Source organism: Thamnophis elegans, chromosome 2 (genome assembly GCF_009769535.1).
Source record: "Thamnophis elegans isolate rThaEle1 chromosome 2, rThaEle1.pri, whole genome shotgun sequence".
In the NCBI taxonomy this organism is placed as follows: domain Eukaryota; kingdom Metazoa; phylum Chordata; class Lepidosauria; order Squamata; family Colubridae; genus Thamnophis; species Thamnophis elegans.
Genome location: NC_045542.1, coordinates 27754243 through 27764046, shown reverse-complemented (window position 1 = coordinate 27764046; position 9804 = coordinate 27754243). Strand labels below are relative to the sequence as shown.

General features: G+C 42.3%; 1 protein-coding gene across 4 annotated transcripts in view; it reads left to right on the top strand.

Moving 5' to 3' along the window:
- The first annotated feature begins 8796 nt into the window (after nt 1–8796).
- Nucleotides 8797–9804, top strand: part of LOC116503475 (PAN2-PAN3 deadenylation complex catalytic subunit PAN2) — a 44838-nt gene continuing 43830 nt past the window's right edge. The window contains exon 1 of one of the 4 annotated variants that reach the window (XM_032209877.1): nt 8797–8981. The gene's annotated coding sequence lies outside the window, so the exon portion shown is untranslated. Of the gene's footprint in view, nt 9032–9078; nt 9109–9804 lie in introns of those variants that run through there. The other 3 variants (XM_032209878.1, XM_032209876.1, XM_032209879.1) reach the window with 3 other exon arrangements.

Genomic DNA, 9804 nt, shown 5'->3' with positions numbered 1-9804 from the left:
AATCCATCACGATCTAGAACAGAAAAGGGGAATTGCGGCCCCTTTATAACTTGTGGACGTCAGTTCCCAGAATTCCTGAACCAACCATGCTGGCTCAAGAATTCTGGGAGTTGAAGTCCACAGGTCATAAAAGAGCAATAGTTTCCCACCCCTGAATAGACCAAGGTGAATATATTGGAGGGAGGGGGGGAGTGGAGGGGGAGGGGGAGGGAGAGAAAGAAAGAGAAGATGAAAGCAGTACATTCCTTTGGCATGAATAGCTTGGTAACCTTTTTCTCCTTCTCATTCCTTCCAACTACAACCCTTTCTTGCTAGTTTCCTTAGTTCATTTCAACTCCTCCTCCCCCGGGTAAGAGATTCGAGGCAAGTGTGAAAAAAGATATCTGATGATTCTCATAGCTTTTCCCAAATGCAGATTATCAATGGCAAGTGGGTTAGATGTCTGGGAAGTCACATGAGAGCATGGCAGACCATGTCTACCGTCTCCATTCTGTCATATCCCTTCCCTTCCATTTTAGTGACCAGGGGATGTTCCTCAAGATTTCCGCTGGACTCACTGATATCAGTTTTGCAGATAGCAATCTCTGGGTCAGTTCCAAAGCTAGAGAGAAAACCAGCCACATGATTGTGTTTCTCCCAGTAATGATAAACTACTGTACAAACTTGTAAACTGTCAGACATCAACAGCTGAGTCTCCTATTAGCCTTTGTTTCTTTTTCAAACAAACTAGTAGTTTGTGGCTTTTGGCTAGTGAATTCAGAACTACAAAGATAACCTTGAAATTTTCCATTTTTTCCATCTTATTTTGTATGATACTGTACATCAGTGTTGGCGAACCTTTTTGGCACTAAGTGCCAAAATGGGAGTGTACACACGTGTGGGGGAGCACCAGAAACCAGAAGAGCAGCTCCCCGGTGCGCATGCACAGGAGCGCGGGAAAACAGAAAAACAGTTCTCCAGCACGCATGTGCACATTGGGAAGCTGAGCTTCCAGTTTCTGGCATGCACGCTGGCCCCTTGGTCTTCTGGTTTCTGGCACACATGCGTGCGCAAAGGCCTGCTGCTCAGCGTGCATGCACACGCCAGAAACCAGAAGACCAGATGACCGGCGCAAACCTGTGAGCCATGGAGTTGCTCTTCTGGTTTCCAGCACTCCTGCGTGCAAGAAGACCAGCCGGAACCAGAGGAGCAATGGGTGTTGTTGGAGAGATGGCTCTGCTTGCCACTTCTGGCATGTGTGCCATAGGTTCACCATCACAGCTGTGTACCCTTTTTTAGATAGTAACTTTTTGGAAAACAAAGAATTGGATGTTCCCCATCCTCAGATTATTGGGTTAGGATTATTCCCAATCCTACATCAGATCTAGCAACATGTAAAATAAAAATGGAAGACTGTTATCTAGTCCTCTTAATGCAGAGTAGCTAGACAAAGCAGTTGCTGATTTTTGAAAGGCTTTTTGGCATGCAGGAATCCTTGGTACATTAATTCTTTCTTGTTAAGTTCTTTCTGCAAGAACTTTTGCTTTTGGAGAAAAATGAAATATAAACTATCTATGGTACCATAAAATTCCTAGGATTGTATTGTTTTGATCTTCCTGATAGCTGGAGACTGCCTGTGTTGAGTAGTTTATATCTTCTCTTCTGGCTTAACTTCTTGTTGATCAATAACAAAACCCAAATAAAGCAGTTCAGAATAACCTATATTGCATTTAATAGGATGAATGGTTAAGAATGCTTTTTTTTAAAAGACTGGAAAAACATTCTTTAAGTGCTGCACATAATGAGTGATCTCCGTTTTGTCCCAAACTTCAGGTGAATTCTGTTAGGAAGATGTGAGCATAGTTTTCCTTATTGTTTTATTGACATTTGCCTGACTCCTTGGCATAAGATAATGTTGCAGAAAATGACAGTGTTTAGACTTCAGGATACAGGAAAAGTTTATTTGGCAGCCAGGTTCAGAAAGTTAGCAAAATAGCTAACATTGCAAATTCGGAACAAATTCATCATCAAAGCACACGTTCTTATACATTCTCAAAAGCATTGCAACACGGAAATATTTAACTCATTTCTTATTGGTTATTTTGGGTGGAAAGCCTTATAAGTAGATGAGGGTCTTACTTTTTCTTTTGTTACAGGTATGGACTACGTGTCATTAACGAACTTTATCTGAACCTTGTGGTTGGGACTTTTGACAGGGACATTGGCTAGAAAATCTTGTGGTTAGAGGCTGATGACATTTCCTTTAAGCAGGCTTCTAACTGTCCCTTTTATATTCTTAATCCATATTTTATTCTACTTTAATAAGGCTATCTCTCCTAAGGCTCCTAAAATCCTGCTAATAGCAATAGCAATAGCACTTAGACTTATATACCGCTTCACAGTTCTTTACAGTCCTCTCTAAGCGGTTTACAGAGTCAGCACATTGTCCTCAGTTTCCCAATCTCAGAAGGATGGAAGGCTTAGTCAACCCTGAGCCTGGTGAGATTGGATCTCCAAATTGCAGCCAGCTGGCAGCCAGCAGAAGTAGCCTGCAGTACTGCATTCTAACCACTGCGCCATCATGGTTTTCTACATTTCCTTATTGTCCTCTAATAGTTGACCAGAGTTTCCCAGTAAAGATGTAGTACTATAGCCCTATGTAGAAAACCTTTTATTCCTCTGAGAAAGGCAAGAATGCCATAGACTACAGAGCATTCATGTATTGATGATGTGCATTCTCTATTGCTGGTGAAATTAGAGAATCACGGGCAATTGTCTGAGATCGGCAGATCTCTTGAAACAGCCTCAATCTTCTTAAAGAATATCTAGTTGATAACCTTTTGTTCTGGTTCTAAACACAGAATGAAGCTGACCCAGTGTTCCAGATAACCTCCAAGCAATGCACATAATCATGGATGATTCCATCAGCTGAACAGCCACCATTTTTCAGTCCTCGGGATCAGGAAGGAAAGTTGCACTGTAATCATGGTTTGTAGCCACTATGGGCAGAACCAAAGGCACACCTATCCATCCTATTTTCTGCCCCTTCTCCTATAACTATGGTGGTAAACAGCAGTGATGGAATTCAACTTTTTTACTACCGGTTCTGTGGGCATGGCTTGGCGGGCATGGCAGGGGAAGGATACTGTAAAATCTCCATTCCCTCCTCACTCCAGGAGAAGGATACTACAAAATCCCCATTTCGTTCCGATCAGCTGGGACTCAGGAGGCAGAGAATAGATGGGGGCGGCACCAGTCAGAGGTGGTATTTGCCGGTTCTCCAAACTACTCAAAATTCCCACTACCTGCTGAATACCACCTCTGGTGAAGGGTACATCAAAACAGCCACACACCCTTCCTAGATAGATCCAGTTGTTGCGTCCTCTCTGTGATGGTCAGGAAATAGGACACTTGAACCCCCAGGAAGTCACATGTCATGGCAGACTGGTTGAGTGCAGTGGGGAAGTTAGTTTAATCCTAAAGCACTTTGGGATTTTGGAGGGGCTAAAATAACACCTTATAAATCAATTATTTGATTTTAGAATTTCCATAATCCCAAATAATCTGCCTATCCTCCTCAAGTATACATCATGCAAACAGGACCACTGAGTAATCTGTATTAGTTGTTTCTGAATTTAGAATTGCTGTTGACAAGCTGGGGAGAGCAGAGGTTAATTGAATTGGTCGGGCCTTTTAATAATTAAAAAAAATACTTTCTGTTCAGCAATCCAACGTCAAGAGGTCCCAGTTCCATTTCATTATCATTGGCCTGGATCTATCTAAAGGGCACAATATTGAAGACTGCTTAAGCCCTGAAGGGGTTGTTGGGTTTTTGGCAGCATTTTTAAAGCTGTTATCTATAAGCTGCAAGAGCTGAGAGTAGCAGGTTCCTTTTGCATGTCATCAGCTATCTCCGATCAGTCAGGAAGTGAGGTCTTCTGTTTTCCTTAGTTCTGAAGAATGACACTTAAAATTAATTTGTCCTTTTTTCACCCCTTCCTTCAATAATTTGGTTTTCTATTTCTTCAGTTTCTCTGGATTCCATTTTCATCAGCTCTCTGGTATACAATTCCCATTGTCATTTCCACAGTAGCTCTTTTGACTCTTTGTATTAACTTTCTCATTTGTTTGTTTTTTATTTGCCTTTATTATTATTAAAAATGACTCAAGATCGTTTTTTTCTGGTGTGTGGTGAAGCGGTGGTAAAATTATGTGAAACCCACCTCTGACGCTCATCTGAAGAATTAGCAACACACTTGGATCAACATCTTTTACAGCACCAGGTGAATTTCCTTGGATCCTTAGTGAAAAAAGTCTTAACTACAAGCTTAAGAATTTTTTAAAAAATATTTTTCCCATGGGAAACTGCTTGATAGTTGAATAGCTAAAAGGGACAAATATAGAGACTCAACTTCCAAATTCCTTCTGGCTTCCCCATTAGTTTTCTTGAGGGAAGCTGCCAGGGAGACCCAGAAATCCTTCCTTCCTTCCCTCCCTCTCATTCTGTCATTATCTTTTCTTTCTCCTTCTCTGCCTCCTTCTCTCTCTCTCTCCTTCCCTCCTTCCTGTCATTCTGTCATTATATTCCTTTGGCCCTCCATGCCTCCTCCTCTCTCCCTCCCTCCCTCCTTGTCATTCTGTCATTATCCTTTCTTCCACCTTCTCTGCCTCCTTCCTCCTTATCTGTCATTCTGTCATTCTGTTCCTTTCTTCCTTCTTCCTTGTCATTCTTTCATCATCCTTTCTTCCACCTTCTCTGCCTCCTTCCCTTTGTCCTTCCTCCTTATATCGTTCTGTCATTATGTCCCTTTCTTCCTCCTTCCTTATCATTCTGTCATCATCCTTTCTTCCTCCTTATCTGTCATTCTGTCATTCTGTTCCTTTCTTCCTCCTTCCTTGTCATTCTGTCATCATCCTTTCTTCCTCCTCCTCTGCTTCCTTCCCTTTCTCCTTCCTCCTTATCTGTCATTCTATTCCTTTCTTCCTCCTTCCCCTCCCTTCCTAGTAGGCAGAGGTTGTGAGATTGGCTGGGAAATGGTCACATTGTAAATGAAGGTCATGTGACTGCAGCAGCAGTCTATCAGTCAACAACAATAAGTAGCATTGAAGCAGTCACCACTTCCCCAAATTTCATTCTTCCAGGAGTCATAGGTCCCAGATTTTGGACACATTCTGTAAATTAGCACATTTGAGGTATCTTAGTTCAAAAATTGTTGCCCTATAATGCAGTGTTTTGCCCAGTTAAAGGTCATGACTATGCAAATCTATAGATAAGAGAAGAAAATATTATTTTGTTGTTATGTTTAGAGAAAGTGACTAGCTATGGTGTTAGAATTGAACAAAAGTGTTAAACTAATGAAGGAGTTTCTTAGAGGAAACAAAGAGAAAATGATAAATTAACTTGCAGGACATTATTTGAAAGTATTTTAAGACCAAGATTTTCAATAGTTGTTATTTCTTAGTGGAATTTTTCTTTGTTGAGTTTGAATGATGAGGCTTTTAACATTTGTGCATAGATATGAGATAGAATATGGGAAGAAGAGAGTGAAAAAGAAGATCATGGATGGCATATACATTTAATAAATAAACACTAAATTGATAGCTTCCAGTAATAACGTATGCCTGTGAAAATTGGTCCATAAGGAAGGCTGAGCACCAAAGAATTGATGTTTCAAATTTATGTTTCAAATTGTGTTGGAGAAGACTCTTGAGAGTCTCTTGGACTGCAAGGAGATCAAATCAATCTATCCTAAGACAATGAACTCTGACTATCCTTTGGAAGGACAGATACTAAAGTGGAAGCTCAAATACTTTGGCCACCAAATGAGAAGAGGGTCATTGGAAAAGACTTTGATGTTGGGAAAGATTGAAGGCAAAAGAAGAAGATGGCAAAAGATGAGATGGTTAGATAGTATCATGAATATAGTGACCATGAGTTTCTGGGAGACAACAGGGGGAACTAGCACGCTATGGTCTATGGGGTTGTGAAAAGACACAAGTTAGCAACTGAGTAGCAACAAAATTCTGATAGTTAAAAATACAAATCATCTGGAAGCTCTAGTAATGGGAGTCAAGGAACACAGTGAAGAAATGGAACTTTAAAAAAAAAAAACTAAAACCTCAGGTATAGCAGTTCGCTTTCTAGCTAATAAAGAAGTTATTGGTAGGTAGCATATACATTTGAAGATTGGCTATCAACAATAAAGGAACCAGGAATCAGAAATATGTTGCAGATAAGCATTTGTTAGGGTAGGAATAAAGTCATTGGAAAAGATATTCATACGCCATGATGTGTCCATACCTACAAAGATCAGAATCAAGTAGGCAGTAGTTTTCCTCTGACACTCTGTGGAAATGGAAATTGGACGTGGAAGAAGGAGGGTAGAAAGAGCATTAATGTTTTTGAGGTTTAATATTTGAGAAGATTCTTTGAGAATACCATGGACCGCAAAGAAAAGAAAACAAATAGGCTTGTATAATAAATCAATCTAAAGTTCTCACTTGAGACACAAATGATCAGGCTCAAGCTATCATATTTTGGACACATTATATGACACATCTCTTTTGAGAAGTCCAAAGAACGATGAGAACAATGGAAGAAGTAAATCAGAAACAACATGGATGGATGTGTATGTGATGGATGCACTGTAAGAACTATAAGGGCCAGGCTGGGGATAGAATTTCCTGAGAAGGGCTATCTATGTGATAACTAAGAATTTGTACTGATGTCCCAGCACTTAATCAATCAGGTTATCAGGTCTATATAAAGCCCAGCATCATTTCTTGGAAATTAAGATCCTGGAGATTGGCATTTTAATTCACAGCATATCAGTTCCTACGCATTTCTTTAAAAACAATAAAACAATCAAAGGCAGAAGGGGCAGGTAGGCAGTCACTGAGCACAAAAGAATTGTTTATCTGCATATTGGGGCTCAAAGGACGCCATATTGCCTATCTTCTTAACAGAACATGAAGTCACCCAATGAAACTGATTCAGAACTGATTTAGGAATGATAGCTATACATTATACAATGTTCAACTGATTTGTAGCATTCCCTGCCACAAGATTTAATGGGCAGTTGCTAACACTTAGTCCCTAAAATGTTGCAAGGTGAAAAATCCTATATGCCACTGTTGGAAGAAATATCCTGATCCATTTCCAAGCCGGGAGAAAGGCACTGGGATAAAATGGAGGCTGGAGGCTGATTGGAAAGAAAGGTTCCATTTATTAATTTAGCAGAACTACCAACCACGTGATTCTGTGTCAGCTGACAAAATTTAGAGTGGGTGGATTTTTATACCTTCTGAATTCCTATGGGGTCGTGTAGGGGTCATGGCTGGCTCTATAGGTAAAATGGGAAATGCAAATCCTAGTTGTCTGAGCTAATTTGTCAACCTTTGTTACTTAACTAAGTTTCTGCCTGACCGAGTCTTTCTGAATGGATTACCAAATCTGCATTTCTAAATTCAGTTTCTGTTTAGGGTAGAGAAACCAGGGATAGTTTCTGCCTCCCTTAAGTGTCCCCCTCTCATTTTTCCTTTAGTGGAAATATTCTACCCTTCCTTTTTAATATCCCCAAAATATTTCATTCTTGGGTGGCGGGGCTTCCCACACCACCCATAATACCAACTTTACTCCTTGCCATCAATTCCACTCACAGACCCTGAGCCCTTCTGATCTGTCAAGTGAATTCAACAAACCTAAAACAAAAGTGATTGGCACTCGCTTCCTCCGCACAGGTCCAAGGGTGAAGAAGCAAGGGAATAAGTGCGATCCAGACAAAACACCAGCTCCATGCCTGTCATCAAAATACAGGAATAGTTGAAATCTCAACAGAGATTTCAAAGCCAGTTTTCTTTGCAGCTGGTTTTAAGGCTGCAGTGCAGAAATACTCTGAAGAGGGAGCATTTATAGAGCTTTATAGATTGAACAAGGGACGCTGTGGCTCAGTGGCTAAGATGTTGAGCTTGTCAATCAGAAAGGTCAGCAGTTCAACTCACTAGCGCTGCATAACGTGCCCAGCTTCTGCCAACCTAACAGTTCGAAAGCAGGTAAAAATGCAAGTACAAAAATAGGGACCACCTTTGGTGGGAAGGTAACAGTGTTCCCTGCACCTTTAGTCATGCCGGCCATATGACCTCGGAGACGTCTCTGGACAGCGCTGGCTCTTTGGCTTTGAGAGATGAGCACCGCCCTCTAGAGTCAGGAACGATTAGCACATATGTGCAAGGGGAACCTTTACCTTTATAGATTGAACATTACAGAGGAAAATTGTTTTTGATGGTGTTTTGGCAGAATGAAAGAAGAGCGTTTCTTAGCATTTTTTCAAACTCGTTCCAGGTATTTCTATTGAAGACACGTGCATTTTGTGTCATCAAAGCCACCTTTATTCCAACCAGACCTTCGAAATTTTCCACTCTTCCTTGCATCATGATAGAAAAGGAAGAGGCAGCCTCTGAACGCGGGTATTGCACTGATTCAGTGAGGCAGGAAAGTACAGACGAGCTATTCGATTGTGCGTGAGATTAAAAATACACTTTTAAAAATCCGATCATTGTTCCCGCCGGGTGGAAAAACTTTTCTGACACTACGTCACTATTGTATATGGGCGAGGCTCCCTGATTCCTCCCACATGCCCCAAAGACGTGAAAAGGAGGAAGCCCGATAAAACGACCTCACTCCTGGTCGCGGGGGGGGGGAGGTGGGGGGAAGGGAAGGAATTTCTCTTTAATTGGCTGAGTCACATTTCGTGACAACCGCTTTTGTTTTGTCCCTTTCGAATTTCCGTCCTTCCTCCCTTTCACGCGGCGAGGGAAGAGCGTCCTCGCACGTTGTGCGGCTGACAGGGCGTCTTCGCTGATTGGATCCTCTCCCACGAGGCCCCTCTGCTGATTGGTCGAGGCGCGCGCGGCCGCTTTCGCTCCCCCAGCGAGCTCGGAGACGCGGGTCAAGAAATGAGGACGGCTCGGGTTGCTATAGCTGCGGCGAAGAGGCCGAGGAGGTGAGGAAGCGGAAACGGGCGAAGCGAACCCGGACAGCAAAGCATTGTGGGTAATGCTTACCTCCCCCCCCCTTTTGGAGGGAGAGCGGAGTTTGTGTATCGTTTCCCGAAAGGATGGGAAAGAAAGGTCGGGTTGTATAAGAAGCGCTTAATGCAGTGTTTCCCAACTTTGGCAACTTTGGCAACGCGAATGGTGGCTGGGGAATTCTGGGAGTTAAAGTCTGGACATCTTCAAGTTGCCAAGGTTGGGAAAGACTATCTTAACGTGTGAATATTGCGGCCCCGAGTAACCGGGCTTAATGGGAGCAGGAAGTTATGCGAACAACTTCCCGTAGCCTCACTTTTCGCGGTGGGTTATGGGCATTGTGGGTTAGCTGCTGAGTTGGGCCGACATAGACTACGGAGGCCGCTCTTGTTCGATAAGGGGAAATGGCGAGAGGTGGCTCTGCTCCTCTCAGCAACTTCTACTCAGCGAGGTGGTCAAAGCGCATCATCAATCCTTTAGATGCGATTGGACTACAACTCTTTGACAGCTCGAGCAGCGCAGCCGGTTATGAGGGATGCTGGGAATTGTAGTTTAGCAGAGAGAAAGAGCCGCGGCCTGTTTGTGGTGAATGGTCGTTTGGGAGGGAATATAAATCCATCTGTCACAACATACAGCTGTCACAGTGCCATCCTTCGTATGTCTAATAAAAGAAGTGGGGGGTTATTCCTTTGGGTCTGTTCTCCCCTGTCTTTCTGTTCTTCCTGGAAATAAACAACACTAAAATGGTGATAACGGTAAAGGTTCCCCTCGCACATATGTGTACATCATTCTAAAGTG